Genomic DNA, 23,097 nt, shown 5'->3' with positions numbered 1-23,097 from the left:
AGGCGTGTGTCCCAGAAGAAGGTACTCTCTCCGTGACTATGTATTTGGTCTGTCTGGCGGGTGTATCTCTGGTATGCAGGTGGGTAAAACAGACTGCAGAACCCAATGCTACTGTGCTCCCGTTACCTTGGTTGTTGCCCGTGCCCGCCAAACAGTTTGGTGATAGTATAGCTTGTCAGAAAGGAAAGAGAGGGCTACTCAGGCCACCACGAATACCACACTCTAAATTATCATTCTAGCTTTGTACATCATGTCTTCCAGGCTTTGTTTAAATGAGTCAGCATCTCAAGTCTGGCCAACCCTGGGACACTTACAAAATCATTTCTGCCCCCCAAGACTGTGAACCAGATTTGGGGAAGTGGTGAGTTCTCCAAGGTCAGTGCTGACTTGTGGGGTCCGTCTGGGGGCCAGTCTCCATCCACATCACTCTCTAGAGATTCTCTACCCTGGGGCGCCTGGGTGGCTCGGTTGATTGAGTGGCTGGCTTCGGCTCAGGTCACGATGTCACGGTTCGGGAGCTCAAGCCCCACGTCGGGGTCCGTGCTGACAGCTCGGAGCCTGGAGCCGGCTTCGGATTCTGTGTCTCCCTCTCTCTCTCTGCGCCTCCCCTGCTCACGCTCTGTCTCTCTCAAAAATAAAAAGAAAACATTAAAAAGAAAAAAAAAGAGTTATCTGTTATAAAGATTCTCTACCCTGCTTCAGCCTGTTTGGGCTAAGCAACAATTCTTGGGTAATGCACGAGAATGATATTTCCTTTGCTAGATGATTAGAGTGCTTCTCACCGCTGGTTGGAAATACCCGGGGGGCCTTGTTATCCCACAATACTGGACACTTCTGCTTCTGGTGAGACAAAGCTCTTAAGAGCAGTGTTTGTAAAACATTGAGTAAATTCATTAAAAATTTACCAATACTATTACAACTTCAGGCCAAAAGTTTCTGGGAAGTTTGGGTTTAAGGGGAACTTCTACCCCATTGCCACCCCTCCCACCCTGTTTCCCTGTCTAGATCACCCTGGGGGCTGAAGGCTGGTAACGTGGGATTTCTTTTCTAAGTTCTGTTGTTATTACCTTGTACCAAACAGCAGTGGCATTAGTCAAAGGAGTGGGCTGAAGCTGTTTCACTTCGAGAGTTGGCAGAGGCTGCCATTTCTACCATCAAATCGTACCTATTAATGAGTTTAAAATATGCCTGAGGTCTTGGTGGACTGCCTTGGCCATTTTCTAGCAACTTCTCTTCATTTCTGGACACGTACTAGTGCCCTGCCTACGTTTCCTTTACCCTGGCACCATGAGAACACTCGTACAGAAAGCAGGCTAACTGTTTTTGTTTCCGGAAAAACAGTGCATCATAGCACCATAGCAGCAAAAGTTAACCATGCACGTTTTAAACAGGATTTGGTTTGGAATGTGACAGTGACCCTATAACAAGCTATCAATACTGTGGGGTCCTTCATTTATTATATAACTCAAGTCTGCCTTCTCCTTTTTTTTTTTTTTTTTGATGTTTATTTATTTTTGAGAGAGAGAGAGAGAATCGAGAGCAGACTCCAGACTCTGAGTTGTCAGCACAGAGCCCGACACAGGGCTTGAATCCACAAACTGTGAGACTATGACCTGAGCCAAAGTTGGATGCTTAACCAACTGAACCATCCAGGTGCCCCTCAAGTCAGCCGTATTCTTAATATTATGACTCTGGTTGTGACGTTCAACCATTCTCCCCAGAGATTTTAGCTGGCCCATTTCTTGTTTTATGCTAGAAATCAGGACCCTATTACATGGATTTCCTTCTGTGATGTAGATGACAATCCAATCCCATGAAAATTGTGAAAACCATTGGAAAAGCTGAATTGTATCTACCTAGCAACTGGCTGTAAACTCTTGTATATTTGTAAACAAAAAGTAGCATTTTCAAGAACATTATGTGACAAGTCCTGGCTAGGAAATTTGACATGGCCTGGAGCCATTTTAATAATGGATGTCTGATGTACTCAAACACATATTTATATGGGTCACAGTTAGCATTTGGTTAATTAAGAAGTTTTGCCTTATCAATCTCTTTGTCACTTCAGTGGGGAGCTGGCACACAGCAACTTCTCTTAGTTCTGGGCTAGTTATTTGTTCATTTTATTCTTGCTGCCAGTACCCCTATTTCAAACTTCGAGGAGGTCTGAAGGATCTACCTGCTATCCAGTTGATAACTGGATTAGATGGGGATTAGAGTGGGGTTCCCTTCCCCTCTCCCTCCACTCCTAATAACCCATCGGTTACTCCAGGACTAGATCCCAGCTCACCGTCAGGGTAATGTTGAAGGTAGTGGTGATATCGATGCACATTATTTTTAAGAAAATGCCGAACATCACTGGGGAAAAAGTAGCCGACAACAACCCTTTTATGTTCACAGCTGCTGCCACCTGCAATACCATTAATGTTTAGTCTGATAATTTTCCTAGGCAGGGAAAATCACTTGCCTTACTCTTCTGTAAGGCACCTAATGCACTGTGCCGAGAGGAGACGTTTTTTCCTGCTTTATGAAGTGAACGTATTTACTTATTCTTATTTTACGTAGCTTTAAAAGTTCTTTCTCCAGTCTTCGTGGGAATATATGTTTATGAGAGATTGGGCCTATTTAATTAGCTCATAAAATGATACAGAATTTATCATTTCAAAGCTAAGGTTTCATATCAGATGCCTCCTGAAGATTAAGTAATTTTATGCTTGGTGTATTTAAAAAATAAAACTTTATTTTAGGCAATACAAGGAATTTTTAGAAGACGTAAATGTTTTCAGAACAGGCAAGATTAGATTTTTATCCAATATACGGTCTGACAAATGAAACACCTTACATGTTTTCCTAGCCAAAGGCTTACCCAACAGTATAAGTAAGCAAAACAGTGCATGATACTTTTCTTTTGATAGATAGATTTAAAATTTATTTCTGACTTTTGGTTCAGTTCAGAACATGATCAACATCTTCGGGCCAGCATTTCTAGGCGCAAACTAAATTCTGCTGCAATGAGAGAAAATGAACTTGGGTTTCAGATTAAATTTTATATCTTTGAGTTTTCAGACCGAATGTATGGGTCTAAGAACGAACAGTTCATTTGTCTGCCTCTCTATAACCAGTCTCAAGAAGACCGAGAGGGAGAGGGTGTTGGAAATGATTAAATGGACTCAGTTTTGATTAGTGAGTCAGAGGTCTCAGAAGTCAAATTCAGATCCCCAGCTGAAAGCCATAGGCTGGCGTAGAAGCCAGATCAGATCAGATCAGTCCAGATCTCTGTATTGTTCATCTGGCTGTGTGATAGGCACACTCTCCACCCTTGACTCAGCCTCAGACGGGGAGACTAGTGTTTCTCATAGGACACAATGCTAGCCCAAATTCTGAAACATGGGAAAAAAACCCCAAAAACAAACAACTCAATTCATGCCAGCTTGTTTGGTTTGGGGAACCATTATTGAATATTTAGGATTAGGCATGATATGATATTTGAATGATAACATGTTATGGATCAAAGGAGTAGATATAGTCAATATTAGTCTAGTACGCAATCTCTATATAAGTGACAGTTGAAAAAAAACAAGATGTTCTGTGATTTCTGCCAAGCTCAGTGGTTTGTAACATCTGGCAAGAAGTAGCCCATGTGATTCCAAAACTTGGAATATCACATACGACCACTTAAAAGAAGTAGCTTGTGAAGAAGATGTTTAAGAAGCAGAGGTAGGTAGCTTCTGGGTTCTACAAATAGTTCTACACGGAAGAATGAACAGAAGCAAACCAGAAAGGCTGCTGGTGAGGCAGAGCCCAGGATAGCTTCTACTGCCTGCATATGTCTGCAGCAACACAGGGCATGAACCAACTTCTACTTGGAGAAGCCCGGCCCTGGCTGCTGTCTTTGGCAGGGAAACTGCCAGAGAGATTCTGCCTAGCCTGCTCCTTGGCATTGGTTTGCTGAGCAAGAGGTTTAGGCTCAGGAGAGATGACCAATGAAATGCAGTAAAGTCTGCGATCTTTTGCCATGGGGCCAATACTCAGAGAAAACAGGGCTGTCTTTCAAAGTAGGAAACTGTCTGGGCACCATCTGGGGACAGTTTTTGAGGTCCTTCCGCTCTCCATTCTGGCTTCTGGCTGCTGGTGGCAGCCCTGTGTTCTCTCAGGCTGCAGGCTGCAGAGGAACTGCCAGACGTAACTAGTTCAGACTGGGTCTGAATTCCCCCAGGAAGTACAGCATTGAGTGTGTGTGTATGTATGTGTTAGGGGAGGGGTGAGGAGGAAGCAGTTATTACCCATCGATATGCCTGAAAGACCTGGTTCCTGGAAAAAAAAAAAAAAAGGAATAGGATGGCTTGTCATTTGGGAACTTGGAGAGAGAAATTCTCACTTTGTAGTAAAGCATTGGTCTGTAAATTATGCACGCGTGAGAAATGTGCTTTCCTGCAGCTCTATATGGGTAGTGGTATTTAATGGAGAGAACACAGAAGGCTACATTCTTCTTATTGTTGACTGAATTTCTGTGTTGTAAATATGTAAATATGTACAAATATGTACGTGATGTTGGAAAATAAGCCTTAGCAGAGGAAGTGAAAGTGAAGAAGGGGGTGCTTCCTTTGGAGCAGAATGGTGGGAGGCAGGCAAATGAGCCACCCATCTTCTACCACCATCAACACACACACACATGCAAATATAAACACAAACATGCATCTTTGTCCAAGTGTCTACCTTCCCTATACCACCATCAACATACTTGGTTCATAAGAACCCAAGATTACATGAATATGTCCTTCAAGCTTACAGTTTAATACTCCTCATGATTATTCATTTTATTTGCAATAAAATTCACACATGTTGAACTCAATGAATTTTGGTAAAAAAAAAAAAGAACTTCCAAGTAACGACCATATCAAGATATAGATCATTTCTATCACCCTGAGAAGTTTTCTATGCTCTCTTGTACTCAGTCTCTCCACCTCACCCCAAGAACCAGGCAGCCATTGATCTACTTTCAGTCCGTGTAAATCAGATTTGCCTATTTTCGATTTCCATATAAATAGAATTATACAGTGTGTACCTCTTCATGTCATTTACATAGCATGATGCTTTCAAAATGTTAAGATCCATGTTGCTACTTAAATGAGTAGTTCATTGCTTTTTACTGCAGATTAATACTCCATTGAATGGATATACCACAATTTATCCACTCACCTCTTGATGAACATTTGTGTTGCTTTCAGTTTGGGGCTATTGTGAATGAAGCTTATATGAATATTAGTATTCCAGTGTTGTGTGGACATACATTTTCATTTCTTTTAGATAAATACAAAATAATAATAATAACAATAATAATAATAATTGTGGGTTATTTGATTTCATTGATTTTACTATGTTGCTTCTGCGTTTTCTATTGTGTTAATTTCTGCTCTTTATGCTTTCCTTATAATTACTTTGGATTCAATTTACTCTTTGTTTTCCAGCTCACAAGGTAAAAATTTAGAGAACTGAACTTGAGAATTTTCTTATTTTCTACTCCCAAGCTTTCTTAAGATATTATTGATATATAACATTGCAAATTTAAGGTGTACGATGTGATGATTAGATACATGCATATATTGAAAGAATTTTCTTATTTTCTAATGTAAGCAAATAAAACTACAACTTTCCTGTTAGAGACCACTTTGACTTTACCTCGCAAATTTTGATACACAGTGTATACAAAATAGTGAAGGACCATAAAAATGACCATGCAAACTGAAATCCTGCAAAGTGATCTTAATAATCAATGGAAAAATTCCAACTATTCTGTGACCTTTAAGATTTTTTTGTCATGGCATTAGAAACTCTATGTTTCTATATAGTTTGCTATAACTGTGTAGGAAAATGAAAAAAAAATAATGAAACGAATATTTATTTAGTACCCTGTAATTTAAACCCTTGGACGCATTAAACTGTTTATAGTGAAACGCTTTGAGGATTAAAGTGTTTTCCTTCTTTATAAAAAACTTAGGAAGTGGATACAGACTTTCAATTTGGGAAATGAAAAAGTTCTGGAGAAGGATGGTGGCCATGGTTGTACAACAATGAGAATGTACCTCATGCCACTGAACTGTCCCCCTGAGGTGAAATAATGAATTTTGTATTATTTATATATTGCTACGATTGACAGAAAAAGCAAATCAAAAGAGTTTGAACGGTGTTTGCTGCCTTGTCGTTGTATAATTTATGACGAGGAGTGATCACTTTTTCTATGCCTCTGTGAATTGTCATTCTCAGAACTTTATAACTTTGATTCAGCTTCCAACATTTGATATTTTGCACATTCAATGGTATGAAATATCCAAGAGTCCTTTAATGTAACATTTTTTGCCAGGATCCCTTCCTCTGGGGCATGTTTATCCTTTCCATTGTAAGTACATTCCTCATTTATGTCACTTTCACTACATTCCTCGGACTATAAATCTAGAATCTCTCAAAAAGCTGCAATATTAAGATTCCCACGTTAGCGATTTCTTCTCTAATCCCATTTGCATTTGATTCAAATTATGCTTCCAACATGATCACGTTTTGTTTGTTTGATGTACTTTCATCTCTGTTGGCCATTTCCTTCTTTGGGTCATCCATTTTTGTAAAATGTCATGTGATTTATCAGGGGGGACCAAGAAGGAAACAGCATTACTCTATGTGTGTGCACTGAGTAATAGAGGCACAGCAATAAATCACCAAAGAATTTTGGAAGAAGTGATGTGATTGGCCACTGATCATTTGCATAGTGATTCATGGACTGATAATCTCACAATGAAGTTTATTGAATTACTTACAGTTAATAAACTATGATGACCAAAATGTGGTAACTGAAATGGGAACCATGTTGATGAGGGACCAGTATTATTTATGGTAGCTGAAATCTGTGCATATTAGAACCTGTGCAATGCAAGGATTGCCTGTACTATGTTCTTTCTTTTGACCCATGAGTTATTCAAAAGTGTGTTTCATTTCCAAATATTTGGAGTATTTTCCAGATATCATTTTATATTGCCTTTTATTTTAATTCCATTTTGAGCAAAGGGCATGGTCTATATAATTTAAAACCTTTTAAATGTATTGAGATTTGTTTTATGGCCTAGCATATGGTCTATATTGGCTAATGTTCCTTGTGCACTTGAAAAAACTATGAATTCTGCTGTTATTCAATGTAATGTTCTATTAGGTCAAGTTGGATTATGGCACTGTTAAGGTTTTTAGAACTTTAATGTTTTCTTTTTTTTTTTAATTTTTTTTTTAAGTTTATTTATTTTTGAGACAGAGAGAGACAAAGCGTGAACGGGGGAGGATCAGAGAGAGGGAGATACAGAATCTGGAACAGGCTCCAGGCTCTGAGCTGTCAGCACAGAGCCCGACGCAGGGCTCGAACTCACGGACCGCGAGATCATGACCTGAGACCAAGTCAGCCGCTTAACCGACTGAGCCACCCAGGTGCCCCGAACTTTAATGTTTTCTATTGACTTTTTCTGTCAAGTGCTGAAAGAGAAGTATTGAAATCTTCAACTGTGGATTTGAATGTTTCAATTCTCAGTCCATCAGTTATTCTTTCACATATTTGGAAGCTGTATTGTAAAAGTATGTAGTTTTAGGATTATTAATGCCCTTTTGATGATAAACCCTATCATTGTTATAAAATGACCTTCTTGACCCCTGATAATATGACTTTTCCTGAAGTCTATTTGTCTGACGTTAATACAGTTACTCTAGCTTTATGGTGATTAGCATTGACATAGTATAATTTTTTTCCATCCTTTTGCTTTTAATCTATCCTTGTCTCTATATTTAAGGGTATTTCCTATAGCAGCTTGTAGTGGGTCTTGCTTTGCATCCAGTCAGGCAATCTCTGTAGAATCCAGATGCAAAATAGAGACTCTTAATATTTAGTGTAATTATTGACACCCTCATTGCATTCATATTTTCCTTTAAATATATGAACATATTTAAACTATTGTTTTAAAATTCTTATATGCTAATTTCATTATCTGTGAGGACTCTTTCCAGTGACTGATTTTCCTCCTGGTTTTAGGTTTTGTTGCTTTGTTTTGCCTATCTAATGACTTTTCATTGAATGCTACAGGTTATGAATGTTGTGCTGCTGAGTGTTTAGATTTTGTTGTCTTCCTTTAAAGAATGTTGAATATTATTTAGTAGAAAATTAAGTTACTTGTCATCAATTTGATTTCAGACACTATCTTTGAGCTTTATTAGAAAGGATATAAAGTAGTTTTTAATCTAGAGATAATTTAGTCTCACTCCTAAGACATGACCGTTCTGTGGTCTCTACTGAATGCACTGGGTATTCAGTGAGGCCTCTTCACCCCAGCTGGTAAGAACTCAACTTTCTCCCAGATCTTTATTAGCTCAGGAAATTGTTCAGCTTATAGTATTCAAGCAGCTGTTCTAATAGCAATCCAACCTACCCTGCGTAGATTAGTATTCAGACAAGGGGTGTTAGTATTCAGGCTTAAGGGCATCCTTGAAGCTCTGGTTTAACCTCTTTTTCTCTGGAGCTTTGACAGATACCTCAGTCTTCCCAATCTCCTACATCTGTCTCCTCTATTCAGAGAGACCACTGCCTGAATTCCCCCTTCCTGTGGTTTGGAAATTGCTTCCATGCAAAAATCTGGAAGAATCAGAGGGTCACCTGGTTTGTTTCTTTTCTCTCAGTGGCATCTAATATTTATAGGATAAAGTTCTAGCTCCTTTACATAGTGGCATCGTAAGTAGATTTATTTTTCCTCCCCAGTGTTTCAGACTTTTTCCTCAGTAGCCTTTATATTATGAAGACCCAACCCCAGGGAAGAAGAAAACATAAACAGTTGAAGTAAAAAATAAATAACAAATAAAAACTTTGCTCAGCATTGAATTTAGATGCTAAACTTGGTTAGAAGACAAGAGTCTTAGAAATCAGGCTTTCAAGAGACAGAGTTTCCTGAGAAACCCCACAGTTTGCTTTCTACTTGTCAAGAACTAAACTTAGAGGGTTTACTACAAAGTAGATCATAGATCTGGGGAAAATGTGGGATAAGAGGAAGTTCCCTCCTCACAGTAGAAGAAAAGCCCTGATGAGGTTGGGTCGGGGGATAATGGGGAGAAGGCCAGGAAAGAGGAGAATCCTCTGGCTTCTTGCGTCAGGGTCAGAACCTGGGGTGGTAGTGGGGGTAAGGGAATGCAGGCAGTTGTGAGGGAACGGGAGAATGTTCTAGAACTTTGTTTTCCTAGGGATACCTAGAGAGAACACAGTCCTTCCAGACAAGCAGGTAGTGGGACTGATGTTCTACCTGCATGACTGGGTGACTGAGGGAAGGGGGAGGAGAGTGAACCTCATAACAGCCTTACGGAGCTCTGCACACTTGGGCAAAGTCAGAGAGCACTACCCAGGTTCCGAGATAGAAGAGTGTGAGGTCACCGAAAGTGTCGGCTGCTAGAGTCTGATAATGCCCAGGACGTCAGACCCCAATACCTTCATAGATCTTGGCACCCTGTGACAAGGACCGTCACGTTGCACAGCAGCAAAAGCCACCAGTAAAGAGGTTTACACCTGGAGAGGATGCAGGGGAGTCTGCAGTGCGTAGGGGACAGGAGAGTCACCTTCCTTAATACAGGACGACATATGATTCCTGTCCCTCCCCCTAAAAATTAGAAAAGAGTCAGCGAAGAGGGATGTGGACAAGAATCTCTCAGTAACCAGATATTTACTCTTAAGAGGATTATGTCTGAGCAGGACAGTGACGGAGATAAAATATGTGACTTTGGGTGAAAAAACCTTACATTGAGCTGAGGAATGTGGAAAAGGAAAGTCTCTTCCTCCACCCTCTTCGGTTTTTAGCTCTTCTTGCAAATTAGACTAACAAAAAACACCAACCAAAGACAAATTAGACTAACAAAAGACACCAACAGTTCATGCAAATTTTACCTGACAGTAGGAGCCTTCCCAGAAGACAAACAAAGACCCAGAGAAATAAATAGGCCCCAGAGCTTACATAACATCTTAACAAAGAACAGTAAAGTGGTGGAGATGGGACAAAACAAAGGAAAGAAGTTTTGGGCTTCTGGGGGTGGTAAATTGTGAGAAAGTGACTAGGAAGTATCTGAGGATAACTAATGGAAAATAAGGGTTATTTTAGTCAGGGTTATTTGTACGGAAGTATCTTGGCATGGACTCCCCATCTCCAGTCACAAGAATGTTCTCTTCCTGGTACAGCAAGGGTACCTTTTTTGCTGGAAATTTCGACTTGGATTTTAGCCGGGTGAGGCGGGGTCAGAGAGTCCTTCCTGCATCCGCTGTTTCTAAATTGCCTTCAGCTCAAAATAGTCACTATGCCAAAGTGGGATATTTTGGGGTATTCTGATCCCCTTCAGGTACATTGAATATTATGGAACAAAGTCTCTGCTCCAAATCGAATGTGAGATTTATGGCAGCGAGTCAATTTTAGAAATAAAATCAATTATGTTCCTGCACATATCTGCCTTGTAACTGCGCAGTTTTTACCTGTTATAAAGGTCAAAAATAACACAAGCAAAGCACTCTTTGTGATGTAGTTCTTCTTACCACCTGTCCTTTTGTCTCCAGTATCACTAAACTGCTGCCTACCATTGTCTTTGGTTGACCTGTGTCACCACTCTGTGATCTGCGTCTGCTACCCACAGTAGTAGTCCGTTCTTCAAAGGCTGGAAACAAATCTCATTCACCCTTGCATTCCCAGAACCTAGCACAACGTGTCTGCTGTGTGACTGAAAAAGACCTAAATACCTTCCTCTGGAAACTTGTCCCAGGACCTGAGATTCTTCCACCAGAAACTCTGCGTTGAGTTATAGGGCAAACTCCTTAGTGCTCATTATTCCATTGTTAGGTGTGATAGTGCCTTATCACAAATAAATTCAGCTGAGTAGGGGTGGAGACCAGGGCTCCACAGGAAGGAAATAAATGAAAAGGGGCTCTATGGGGCACTGAAGGGAAGCCAGTTTCTCTGGAGCAGCCAGGGTAAGGCTGCTTAAGGAAGCTCAGGGCAGCGTGAAGACACTGAAGCTACTGGTAGGGAGTGGGAGGTGGGGTAAGGATGGCTTCATCGACATGTGACCAATACATTTGCACAGGCCCCCACACTTAAGAGACCCCATCTTGCTTTAATCCTTTACTATGTCCATTTCGAAATACTTAATAATTTTTACTTTAAAAAAAAATTTTTTTTGACGTATTTTTGAGAGACAGAGACAGAGCATGAGCAGGGGAGGCACAGAGAGAGAAGGAAACACAGAATCCGAAGCAGGCTCCAGGCTCCAAGCTGTCAGCACAGAGCCCGACGCGGGGCTCGAACTCACGAACCGGGAGATCATGACCTGAGCTGAAGTCGGACGCTCAACCGACTGAGCCACCCGGGCGCCCCAATACTTAATAATTTTTAAACAAAGGACACTGTGTTTTCATTTTGCATTGGACCCCCTAAATTACGTATCTGGTCCTGGTTGAGGGATACCAAATGGAAGGAAAGAGCACAGAGAGAGAAGACGAGAAGAGGCATAAGAGGCGTTATTCCACCTTCATGGCCTGAGGTCAAGCTACCACCCAGTGAGATGGCCAAGAGGGCTGAAGCGGCGGAGAAACTTGAGTGGCCACCCACCAGTGTTTCATGTATCTCATACTTAGAGGCGGGCTTCTGAGCCTTCAGAACCCGTGGGACTCTCTCACTTGCTTCATTTAGTCCTGGGTTTACAGCCCCTTTTCCTGTGGTGGCACTTCCGTAACACCTTCCAGGTTGTATCACTGGTGGCTCAGGCTTCCTTCCTTTGAAGGACACCCAAGAGTCGGATGTCGTTTGCTGTCATTATCAGTGACCTTAGTGACACTCGAGGAGGTAGCCAGACACAAAGGTTCTAAAGACTGTAGTGTATATCAAGAAACAGTGGCAGGAGTGATGCTGGAGATCATATGATAAATTAATCATTAAGCAGGGCATCTTCATTTTTGTTTGTTTTTTGAATAATCAGTGGTTACAGCCTGCTGAGAAAACAGTCACAATCATTACTAGTGTATCTGAGAACCTGTAAAACACCCTCCTGGTTGACACACTATGGTCAGGAGTGGGCCCCTATCCCTTTTGCATAATTTGAAACGAAAGATGACAATCTGATGTATCTAATGCATTTCCTCAGTGAATTCATCATTGGCATTATCATCTTCCTTTCCAGGTAAGAGTTCTTCACGTACAACTCGTCAGACATTTATGTCTTTATGTGTCTTTTTTTCTTTCCTTCAGTACAGCCTAGACTGAAAACTGATTGAATGCCACATTCTTCATCTATAGCTAGAGTTAAACTAGAAAATGACAAGCCTTGCCCAAAGGAAAGTCCCCTCTTTGTCATTTTTATGAACATCTTTATAAGCCTTTAATGTATTTGGCTTCTGTGCTAGACTTAAATCTGAAGATAATCCTTGTCCTCAGGGCAGAAATATTATATCTAGAACACACAGGAGAACACACACAAATACCTCCTCACTGCTGAGGGGAAGCTGTCAACTGCAGTTACAGAATACCCGGGAATGGTGTTATAGAAATCTGTTACGCTACAAACATAATGCACTGAAGATCAAATGAGCCTTTAGTTTGAATCTGAAGGAGCAAGACAGGGACTGCGATTTTGCTAATGTTCAAATTAACCAACGAGACGTCCGAGTGACCTAAGTGAGAACACAGCACTGATGTCCGAGGGGAACTCCTATCATCGCTTACGTACTGCTTTGCACTATGTCCTTGTGAACAGTCTCCGATTTAGTCTGTACTAAACAAGTCGCATCACTGGCACTGAATTGATATCTGTTTAATGGTAAAGAATACAAATTTAAATCCTGTGCTCTCAAATAGAAATGTCATTTGGGATATTTTATTTTATTTTTTGTTTATTTTATTTGAAGGAGAGAGAGAGAGAGGGAGAGAGAGAGAGAGAGAGAGAGAGAGAGAGAGAGAGAACATGAGTGGGGGAGAGGGGCAGAGGGAGAAAGAGAAAGAATCCTAAGCAGGCTCCATGCCTAGTGCAGAGCCCGACACAGGGCTTGATCCCATGACCCTGGGATCAAAACCTGGGCCAAAATCAAGAGTCTGAAGCTTAATGGACTGAGCCACTCAGGAGCCTCTGGGTTCTTTTAGTCCTGTAGAAATCATTAAGTAAATGTCACCAGAATGAATGATGTCTTCTTTCATCAGCCTTCTCCAGTCACTATCTCCCTCTGCTCAGGGTCCCTCGCTTTAGATGGCAAGGGAGGAGGAGTCGCTGCAGGGTTGCTCCAACCTGGAGTTGGGTCTTCGTTGTCCAAAGAGGTAACTGGAAACGTCAATGCTTAGAAGCTGTTTTATCCATCCTCTCCCACCCCAATAGGATGGTCTTTTAGCTTTGGCTTAAACAGTACAGGAAAAGATAACTCACCATTTCCTGGAATAGCCTATTCAACTTTTGAAATAAACATTTTAAGAGAGTTATTCCATATGTTGAATTAAATATATGTCTCTCTTTTTAATTCCTATACACTGGCTTTCAACTTCTGGAGGGCATTCTATATCCTTTATATCTTTCTCTTATAAATGTTTGTTTATTTGGGGGAGGGGGGAAGACAGAGAATCCCAAGCAGGCTGTGCACTGTCAGTGCAAAGCACGACATGAGGCTCGATCCCCCAAACTATGAGATCATGACCTGAGCGGAAATCAAGAATCAGATGCTTAACCAACTGGGCTACCCAGGTGCCCCTCTGCTTTATATCTCTAGCCCTGATCACTGGCCTGACAAAAAACAATGTTTGTGGAACAGTGGAAAGCTGGAAAGGGTCCAGGTTATGAATAAGCGGGGAAGTTGGGATGCCGTACCAGTCACAGAGATGATGCTTAGAACAAGAGGTGCAGATTGTGGGGGAGGCTGAAAAGTTTGGGTTTGATAACATTGGTAATCCCAGTTATGAATCACAAACTGGAAAAATCCAGTAGGCTATGAGGATTGAGAAGAAAGGGACAAAAACCAAGGAACAGATTAAATCATTCATGACAAGCCTATAGTGATAGGAGAAAAAAATGAGAGAATTTTAGTCCAACTGCAGTCATGTTAATAGGTTACAAATAAGTTAACAGGGTTATGACATTATATTAGTTAATGAGATAAAGGATATGTAATAAGATGAAGGATGGTGTTATGCTAGCAAATCAGTGAGAAAGAGCTGAAATGTAAAATCTGCATGAATGGCTGATGTGGAAGTAAAATAAGAGACTAAGTGGGAGGAACAGTAGGTGTTAGCAGCAGTCGGCCTGAACCTGACGTCTAGCTGCATGATGGACATTAGCAGGTTATGAGATGATGAGAGTTATGTCCTCATATTTCACAGATGATAATAATTTGCTTGAAGCGAGAGAGAGAGAGAGAGAGAAAGCTAGTAAGGTGGGACTTCTTTGACTCTTGCACTTTATTGCTTCCCTGAGATGTCATGCTATCTTCCTGGAACCGGAGTCAGAACACCCTGGAAAGGCATCAGTTGACAGGATCTAGGAAACGTCTACTGATTTGCAATAAGCCTCGCCTAGTGCCTGCCTGGTATGAACAACTGGAAGACTGGATGGATGGATGGATGGATGGTATCCATCCTTTTAAGGATGTCTTTTAAGGCTTTTAAGATTGTCAAAGAATTAAAATATGGACTTAATGATCATTTCCCATCACTCAGATAGCCCTTTGGACCAAGCCACAGATCTTTAGTAAGCATCCTGGGGAGAGGGACTCCAAATAAAATCTCAAGGACAGTTCTCAAAAATGATGCAGGCCTGGAGAACATGGCTTTGCATCTTTTCATGTGAATGAGGCTGGCACTCAAGTTGGGGAGAAGGGTTTTTCTCATTTTATCAAAGTTCAGACCCTGGCAACTTTGGCTTAGCGTTCCCTGCACACGAACACTGCAGGTTCTTAGAGTCTTTGGCTCAGTTTGTCACCTTTTCTTCTACAGAGCATTGATGAAGGATAAATCAGAGGGCCATTACTGGCAGATGGTCGTAGTGTCTCTGGAAGGTGACTTCACAGAGTTGCAAAATGTACACATTACTTCCAAAATATGCAAAGAACATATAACTTCCATTTCTAGAACTGATATGAACTTTCACAAGAGTCCCCACTCCTTGGTAGTAGATACCGGGAAAAATTGTGAAAGTCTTTGAAAAGGGCAAAAAAGATAAGTATCCTATTTAGTAAACTCTTCTGGGTTATATCTGCCTTTCGTTGACCTTGAGCTACTTTACAACTCTGGCAAACTGTAGAACACCGATGACAATGCTTATGTTTTTTGCAAGTTGTGTCTGGTGGAGAGGCACTTACCTATTGCCCTGTAGATGTTGACCAATTTTTGGCATTCGTTTCATTCGGTATTCATATTCATCAGTCTTCCTGATGGCCTGTACTTGTGTGTGTGAATTCTCTTTTAAATCAGCTGTAAAATCTTACCAGTTTCCTCATAACTTGAGTTAATAAAATCTTTCACATGGGAGAATCATAGTTTTATCCTTTAAAAATAATCTTTTAACATAAAGGAAAACTGACTAAGCTTGACATTTTATGACATTGCTATTTCTTCTGGCTTAGGCTGTTTTAGGCAGCTGCTCGGTCTTTTTTTATATCACGTTCCACCTCTTGCTCCTTGCCATCTTGAAAGCGCATCATCTTGATGTGAGGGGGACAAGGCCCATATGACTTGTGGTGGGGGAGGAGAGACAAGATCTGAGGGCCACGTGGTGTCTGTGTGGTCATTTGTCCACCATCCTGTCATCTCTCACAGAATACTGTGGACCCAGTCATATACTCTGTCTTCATCCTTAACGCAGGTCTTTGCATCCCTCTACATGGCACATGGAAACTTCTAGTTGCAGTGCATGTTTGGGTAGTCCGTGAGAAATGTGGAGTGCCATCCTTTATTTATTTGCCAGTTCTGTGGTGTGGTTCCTTCTCCATGCTGACATGACTATATCCCAGACCCAGAATGATCTCAGTCTTTCCTATTCTCATGTGTGTATTTCTACCACTAAAGCATTGACTTCTAAGTCTGAACCTTCTGCCCTTCCTCTGTCTTTCTTCCCCTTCCTATCATCCATGAAGACCAAATGAACAGGCATTCTACTTCCTCTTGCTGTTTGATAGACCCTTCCCCCACACTGTGCCCTCTGAAGTGTCACTCACTCTCCCCCTTTTTCCCCTGAACTGTCATGACAGAATGGTCATTCTATGCATGACATATGGAGAAAGGGAATGAAAAACCCATTCATGTAGTAGCTTCAAAACATCATCACTCTTGTATAGGATGTTGGGGTTCTCAAAAGCAGAAGCCATCACTGAAAAACAGAGCCTGCTGAAGAGAGAAAATTTGGAAACCAGAAAATAGATGAGAAGGTTGCTTGAACAAGGACAGCTAAAGCACTCTCTGGACACCACCTGTGAGCTTGAATAATGCAATATCTTTATAAATACATTGGCATAAAAGGCAATCATTTTGAACCACCATCAAAAAAAGTATCACTTTTATTTTGGGACTTTATGCTTCTAAAAACCCATAGTGGCCCCTAGGGATAACTGCATTTAAAAAAATCTGCTTTCAAACCACATGCTTAATAATAGGTTTAGGAAATTTGCCAAGAGTAAACATTAACTCACTCATCTGTATAACTCAGTTTCTACCTTCTCTACATTCAAAAAGAGAAAACACACATTTTAATACTTCAACTTTTTTCAACTCCTCCTATTGCCCCTAACACCAAAAAAAAGTGTGAAACAATAATTTTAATATTATATGGATTCTCAAAGGGCAAATTGTATTCTCAAGAAGTATGAATTTCCATGAGCTTTTGACCACTCAGAAGAAGTATGAATTTAAATGCAATGTGTTGAGAAGGCTCTAAGATTTCTGGAGGGTATCTTTTTCTTTTCCTCTCAAGCCAGGGCAGACATTGTGACCATGGGACAGGAGTTTTTGGCTGTGGGCAGGAGCTATGACAGCACATCCTCAGACAATTCTGTCCGTATGTGCAGGTTAAATAGCTCCTTATAGAATTTGACAGCAAAAAAAAAAAAAAAAAAAAAAAGGTTGTGACAATGGAAATACATAATTGAGACAGTATATGATTCTTCAGCGTAACATAATCAGTATTAACCCAGATATAATTTCCTATGAATTATGTGACCTTATAAAATAAACTTTTATACACGCACACATACACACTTAGTCATCCTGGAAATAAGTGCTTGGCTGTCTCTTCATGTAGAATATACATGTGGGACTCATTCTCAGAGGAAGTCCGTGGCTAATGGTTCATACCATTTTTTTTTTATGGTTCTTACCATTAATGGTAGACAGAGACACAAAAGTACTAGTTCCTCAGTAGCTCATGCTGTACCAACAAGCTCAGTCCCGGTCCTATAAAATATATACAAATTTATCTTTATTGATTATATCCACATATGTTCATATATATCACATACACAACTGTCTCTCCATATAAAAACAGTAATTCAGAAATCTTTCTTATTTGAAAACATGGAATATCTGTCATCATCCTCTAACATTTATGAGAATCCACTCTCTGAGCCAAAGATGGAAAGGAGGGAAACCCCGTGATCCAGGAGAATGTATTCTAGTTGGACATTGGCTTATTCTCATGGAATTTGGGTCAATGCATATTTTTTTATTTTTAAATTTTTTTTTTAATGTTTACCTATTTTTGAGAGGGAGAGACAGAGTGCGAGCAGGGGAGGGGCAGAGAGAGAGAGAGGGGGAGATACAGAATCCGAAGCAGGCCCCAGGCTCTGAGCTGTTAGTACAGAGCCCAATGCAGGGCTTGAACTCATGAGCCATGAGATCATGAACTGAGTCAAAGTCGGATGCTTAACAGATTGAGCCACCCAGGCACCCCTGGGTCAATACATATTTGTAGTTCTTTGACCTCAGATCTCTGATCCACTGCACCAAATACAAAATAATCTCAGCCCATAGGCCCTGGTTGAGCTATGTCTTCTGGAAGCCATGTTGGGATTGCTGATGTTTTGCAGTCATCGTAAATCGCTTTCCTTTTTGAGACACTTTGTCAATTCTGTTGAGTACACTCACTCTTCACAGCTCACTGCTTTGTATGCCAGAGAATGCCGACTCTAATTGTCTGTTCCTCATCCAACGATGTCTTTACAACTTGCCAAACTTAAGAAGCGCTCAATTTGAACTCCCATGAGAACTCTAAATGTCATAATCCTTATTTTCTCAAACACTGAGCTTGCTTCAGTGTCATCTTCAGGGAAACTCCGTGGACTCCCTGCTGATCACAGTGATATTAGTGTTGGTGATATTAGTGGTGGCCACTGTTATGGCTGTTGTTCGGCTGTCATGAGACCAGGGTCCACTGTGGCTGAACACTCCTCCTTAGACAGCCTCATGTTGAATCCACAGGAGATGTAGAAGCAAACAGGTGAAGGAAGCCCCGGATTTGGACACGTATGCTACCGACCTTTGGGACCCATATCACTTCAGGTGTAGGGAGTATCTGTCTCCTGACGATAGTTCAGAACTAGAGTTGTCTTGGATGACTGGTCAACTGTGGTGGAGGGGGAAGAAACAAAACAAAACATCTTTTCTCAGTCCTCCTAGGTTTTCTGGCCCCAACCCTGCAAATTAGAGTGACACTAAGAAAAAAACAGAGTTTATTGAGGTGTGCATGGCACCTACATGTGGGAGCATCAGTGATGGGTCACTCAGAGGGGTGGTTGGAACTGGGGCTTCTCTAGCATCTTCATAAAGAACAATAACTTTGTAGAGAAGAGATAGGCTGAAGGAAAAAGGGTTTAGACGATTAGGGGTGGCAAACTGTGGTGAGGTTAAGTTTTTTCTTGTGTCTGCTTCTTCCCAGCTGCCTTCAGCTTAAAATAGTCCTTATGTCAAAGTGGCAGATTTGGGGACGGCATATTCTGATCTCCTGCACCACCGAGGAGGAGGCAAGCAGTGTAAGGACAGTTCTGTTTTGTTCTGAGTTTTATGTGAGAAGCACAAACTCCAGTGGGAAAGGAAATGAAGGTGTTGCCTTGAAGATTTCTGCTCTTGTGTTGGCAGGCCATGTAGACAGCATGACGCTGACTAGCATTCACTGAACGTTTGCCACTTGCCAGGGCCTGTACTCAGGACTTGATACGCATTAGATCACTTAATCCTCAAAATAACCCTTGAAGGCAGTACTGTTCTCAATTCTTTTTGTGGATGAGCCCCTGGAGCTGCAAATGAATTCATTTGTCCAGGGTCCAGCGTTGGGGATGGTGCTAGGCTTAGAACCCTGATGGTCCCTGCATGAAAACCCAGGCAGGTAAGGCTCCCAGAGCATGGTGTCACGGGCACTATTACAGCCCCTTTGTGGGCACCGGTCAACAGGGCAAACTTGGAGGACTGTGACCAGTCCCGTGCAGGGAACTGCAGGGTGGAACTCAGGTATGCCAGACTCCAGAACCCGCTTCCTTCTTGTCAGCTCCGCACTGCCCCTCCGTGAGAGGCCTCAGCCCTTCTTGTGGTGATGTCCTTCCAGACTTGGAGACGGCAGCCATCTTAAGCATGATACTACCCCCTTCCTCCTCGCAGCTTAGGAAACTGATGATGTGTTTGCTACGGGATGTTCTCCTTTGCCACCCCTCCCCCCGTTGTCCTCTATACACGATCTGTACTTGCTTGTTTCCATCTTGACATCCTTCCACTGAGTTCCTGACTTAAGCCCTACTGAGTCTTGTGTTCCAGGCGCCTAGCACTGCCTGGCGCGGAGCGCGCTCTGAGGACGCAGCTGGTGACCGAGGAAGGAATGACAGTGGATCACGTGTTGCCCTCCCAGATACCGGCCGTGGTCATAAACATGATAAACTAGAGGAGGGACTGAGGGTGATGTGTCAAGGGAAAACCTTGGACCCTGGGGCATCTCTGATCGTCTCCCGCCTCAGAGAGGCATTCTCTAGAAAAGCAGTCAGGAAGCCTCCTTGTAGGGGCCTGACGCTGGTGCAGCCGCGCAAACAGAAGGGGTCTCATGGCTGTTTTGTGTCCCAGAGCGACTCTGGCTGCAACAACTCCTCGGGCAGGGCAGGTGCCGGCCTTCTCCTGCTCTCTGGCTTCCCCACCACCGTTGGAACCTCTTCCTTCTGTAGAAAGAGCATAATAGTAGGAGTCCAGAAAGAAAAGTCTACCCACACACCCCTGGCTTGCCGTGGGAAATTAGAAGTCACTGTGTGCTTCCCTGAGCATTCATTCTGTCACCTCTACAGTGGAAATTGTCATATACAGCCTGCCTACCCCATCAGGTTCTACAGATGAGAGAAGACTGTAAAAATGAAAGTCCTTTGTAAACCAAAGCGCTCTGCTTGTCTAAGGTATTATCCCCATCTGCACACTCAGTCTTCCCGGGATGATTTAGGTGCACAGACGCACCTCTGGTACATCTCAGGAGATTCCTGCCAGACCTCGTACTCAGGTGCCATTTACTTGTCCCCGGGTCCTAAGACACCCTAGGAGATTCTCCTTATGTAAAGCCTCTTCTAAAATCTGTCTCTCTGAGGCTTCCAGTTTTTGGCATCCGTAAAATGAGCGTCTGATGTGCCTCTAGGCCTGTAAGTAAAAACCACATCCCTCTTATCTCTGTTCTGAGAAGGAGGTCAAGTTACAACTCCTGTGAGAAGGGAACTTCTTGGTTCCTGTTCTCGCTGAGGCGTAAACTGCTAAACCACCTCCAGAGGTACACGATGGGGCTAACCAAGGGGGTCACCCCGGTAACACACATGCAAAAGAGCAGGTGGCTGCATTGCCGTTCAGTGATTTGGGAGCAGAGAAAGCAATTCCTTTACGACAGCGCGGGGCGAAGGGGCCTGGAAGAAAGGGCCCGGGAGGCTAGAGAAGGGGCGGGAAGTGAGAGGAGAGAGAGGACGAGAGGACGAGGACGCCGAGCCAGGAGGGAGGCTTGGTGGTGTCGTGGGGCCTGTCTGGGCCGGGATCCTGGGAGCAGTCAGTGTCCGAGAAGGGAGCGTGGCTGCTCGGGTTTTGCTTGTGCCCGTTTTACTCCTGATTCCCGTTAGTAAGGACTTCCTCTCACTGCTTTTTCTGCCTTTAGGTGTCATGTTTCAACCGTATAAAAATTGATATATTTTTTTTTTTGGCTAGTGGGATGGGAGGCAAGCAGAAGCATCCTTGCTCCAAATGGAGGCTCTACTGCGAAGAAGGCTCACGCTGCGTGTTACCACCTTTGGGTTCTCTGGGTGGGGAGAGGTTGTTGGAAGAGCGCTAACTCGTCCAGAAAGTGCAAGCCTCACCGGCTATGTGTTTGACAAGGGCTTTGTTATCCGTCCCCGTCCCTGGGAACCTGAGATTGCACTGTGTTTGGTTCATTATTTCTCCTTGGCCCAGTATAAGGCCCTAGGCTGCGATGAGGTCTCTGACCCTGAAGCCAGTCTGAAGATGTAGAAGAAAAAGAAAAAACCCCGCTAATATTTCAGTTTTATGAGGGGTTTTGGAAAGTTCTAAACCAACGACTGATTTTTTTTTTTTTTTTTTTCACAAAAGGGATTGAATCTCAGAGAAAGGACTGTCACATAAGGCTGAACAGGTTGTTGACTGCTCAGTTCTAGGGTCATTAGAGACTTTTTTTTTCCCTACTGGGGTTAGGACAGTGTCCCGAGGAAGGGAAGCCTCTGCCTGGTGTGCCTGGGGACACTGTGGGGACTAGAAGCTGTGTTGCTCTGGGGGAAGAAAACATCAGTTTATTCAAGTATTAAAAAGACGGGAAACATTCCCTACACACTGCCTTCTTCTTAGCTGGCTGAGGTCGTTCAGACTAGGCTTTAGTAACATTTACTAAAAATTTTCAACATAGGTACCATTGTCATTCCCATTTCACACCTGGGGAAAATGAGATGCAAAGAGACCCAAGCAATTTTCTAAAGGTTACGCAGCTAGAAAACGGCAGAACCCTAATTTGAACCTAGGTAGTCTGGCTCGAACGCCTACAGGCTTAATCGCCTGGGTTATCAAGACCGTATCTTCGTCTTAGTAAGGACATCATTAACCCAGAGGAGCCTCTGGTGAAATAAGTGGGGAGGAATGTGGATAATCCCCGAGGACTCCTGCCTTATTCTATGTTGTCCGGCAAAGAGAATACAATAAGGAGGCATGTGGGACTGTACCCCTTACCCTCACTGCCTTACTTGTAGCTCCAGACTTGGTCTTGTTTTCATGTTTTATAAGCACGGCCATAGCATCAGTGAATATAGAGGTTTCCCCCCTTACACTCAGTTTTCTTACATTGCTGGACACAACAGTTCTGTCTAACTATTGAGTCTCCAAAATGCCTTCACACTGATTTCCACATTTGAACTTTCATAACAACCTAGGTAAGGAGAGCATTCTTGTGCCACATTACAAACAGGAAACTGAAGCTCAGAGAATTTCCAGGGGGACAGAGGTCAAGGTAGTTCTCAGTCCTGGTGTTCTGGTTCTTAATTCTATGTTCTTTATACTATATTCTGTAAGGACATCAATACTGATGGGTATGTGTATACGCAACTATATGAGCCTTTTAAATTTTATTTTGATTGAGAACTGTAGTTTTGAAGAACACAAGTGAGGATCTCTGGGTGAGTTTTGTCATGTTTTGGGGGGTAACGCAGGTCCAGCCTGTGGGGACTTGTTGGTGACACTGGCTTTGGGGTGATTTGACATTGTTGCCATCAGGACCTACTGGGAAGTGAAATTTCCCACTCTACCTATTCATTGATCTTATGTACTTATGTGACCATTTCCCCCAATTGCAAGGCGCATTATTTTGCAGCCCTGGTGGGACCTTTGTGAAATTTCCCCATTTTCTCTCAAGGCATTTCGGGTTAGTCACTACCCTTTGCATTGACTTTTGTGATTGCATATACATTGTTCTCAATAGCACTAAGAGAAATTTCCACAGAGGAAGCCTGCAGCCAGACGGCAAATGCCTGCAATGCCCGGGCATGCGAGTGACTAAGCAGTCAAGATGTGTTTAAAATATAATCTTCAA

The 23,097-nt window shown here is 42.4% G+C and overlaps 1 long non-coding RNA gene across 1 annotated transcript in view; it reads right to left on the bottom strand.

Annotated features, from left to right (window-relative positions):
• Positions 1 to 22,435, bottom strand: part of LOC122238752 — a 31,603-nt gene extending 9,168 nt beyond the window's left edge. The window contains exons 1-2 of the long non-coding RNA XR_006217886.1: positions 22,256 to 22,435; positions 17,387 to 17,462 (exon numbers count right to left, since the gene is read on the bottom strand). This is a non-coding gene — a long non-coding RNA (uncharacterized LOC122238752). The remainder of the gene's footprint in view (positions 1 to 17,386; positions 17,463 to 22,255) is intronic.
• Between the last annotated feature and the right edge of the window lie 662 nt (positions 22,436 to 23,097).

Source organism: Panthera tigris, chromosome B2 (assembly GCF_018350195.1).
Source record: "Panthera tigris isolate Pti1 chromosome B2, P.tigris_Pti1_mat1.1, whole genome shotgun sequence".
NCBI classification, from domain to species: Eukaryota; Metazoa; Chordata; class Mammalia; order Carnivora; family Felidae; genus Panthera; species Panthera tigris.
The sequence above is the reverse complement of the archived record's forward strand: the minus strand, read 5'-3'. Positions and strand labels throughout refer to the sequence as shown.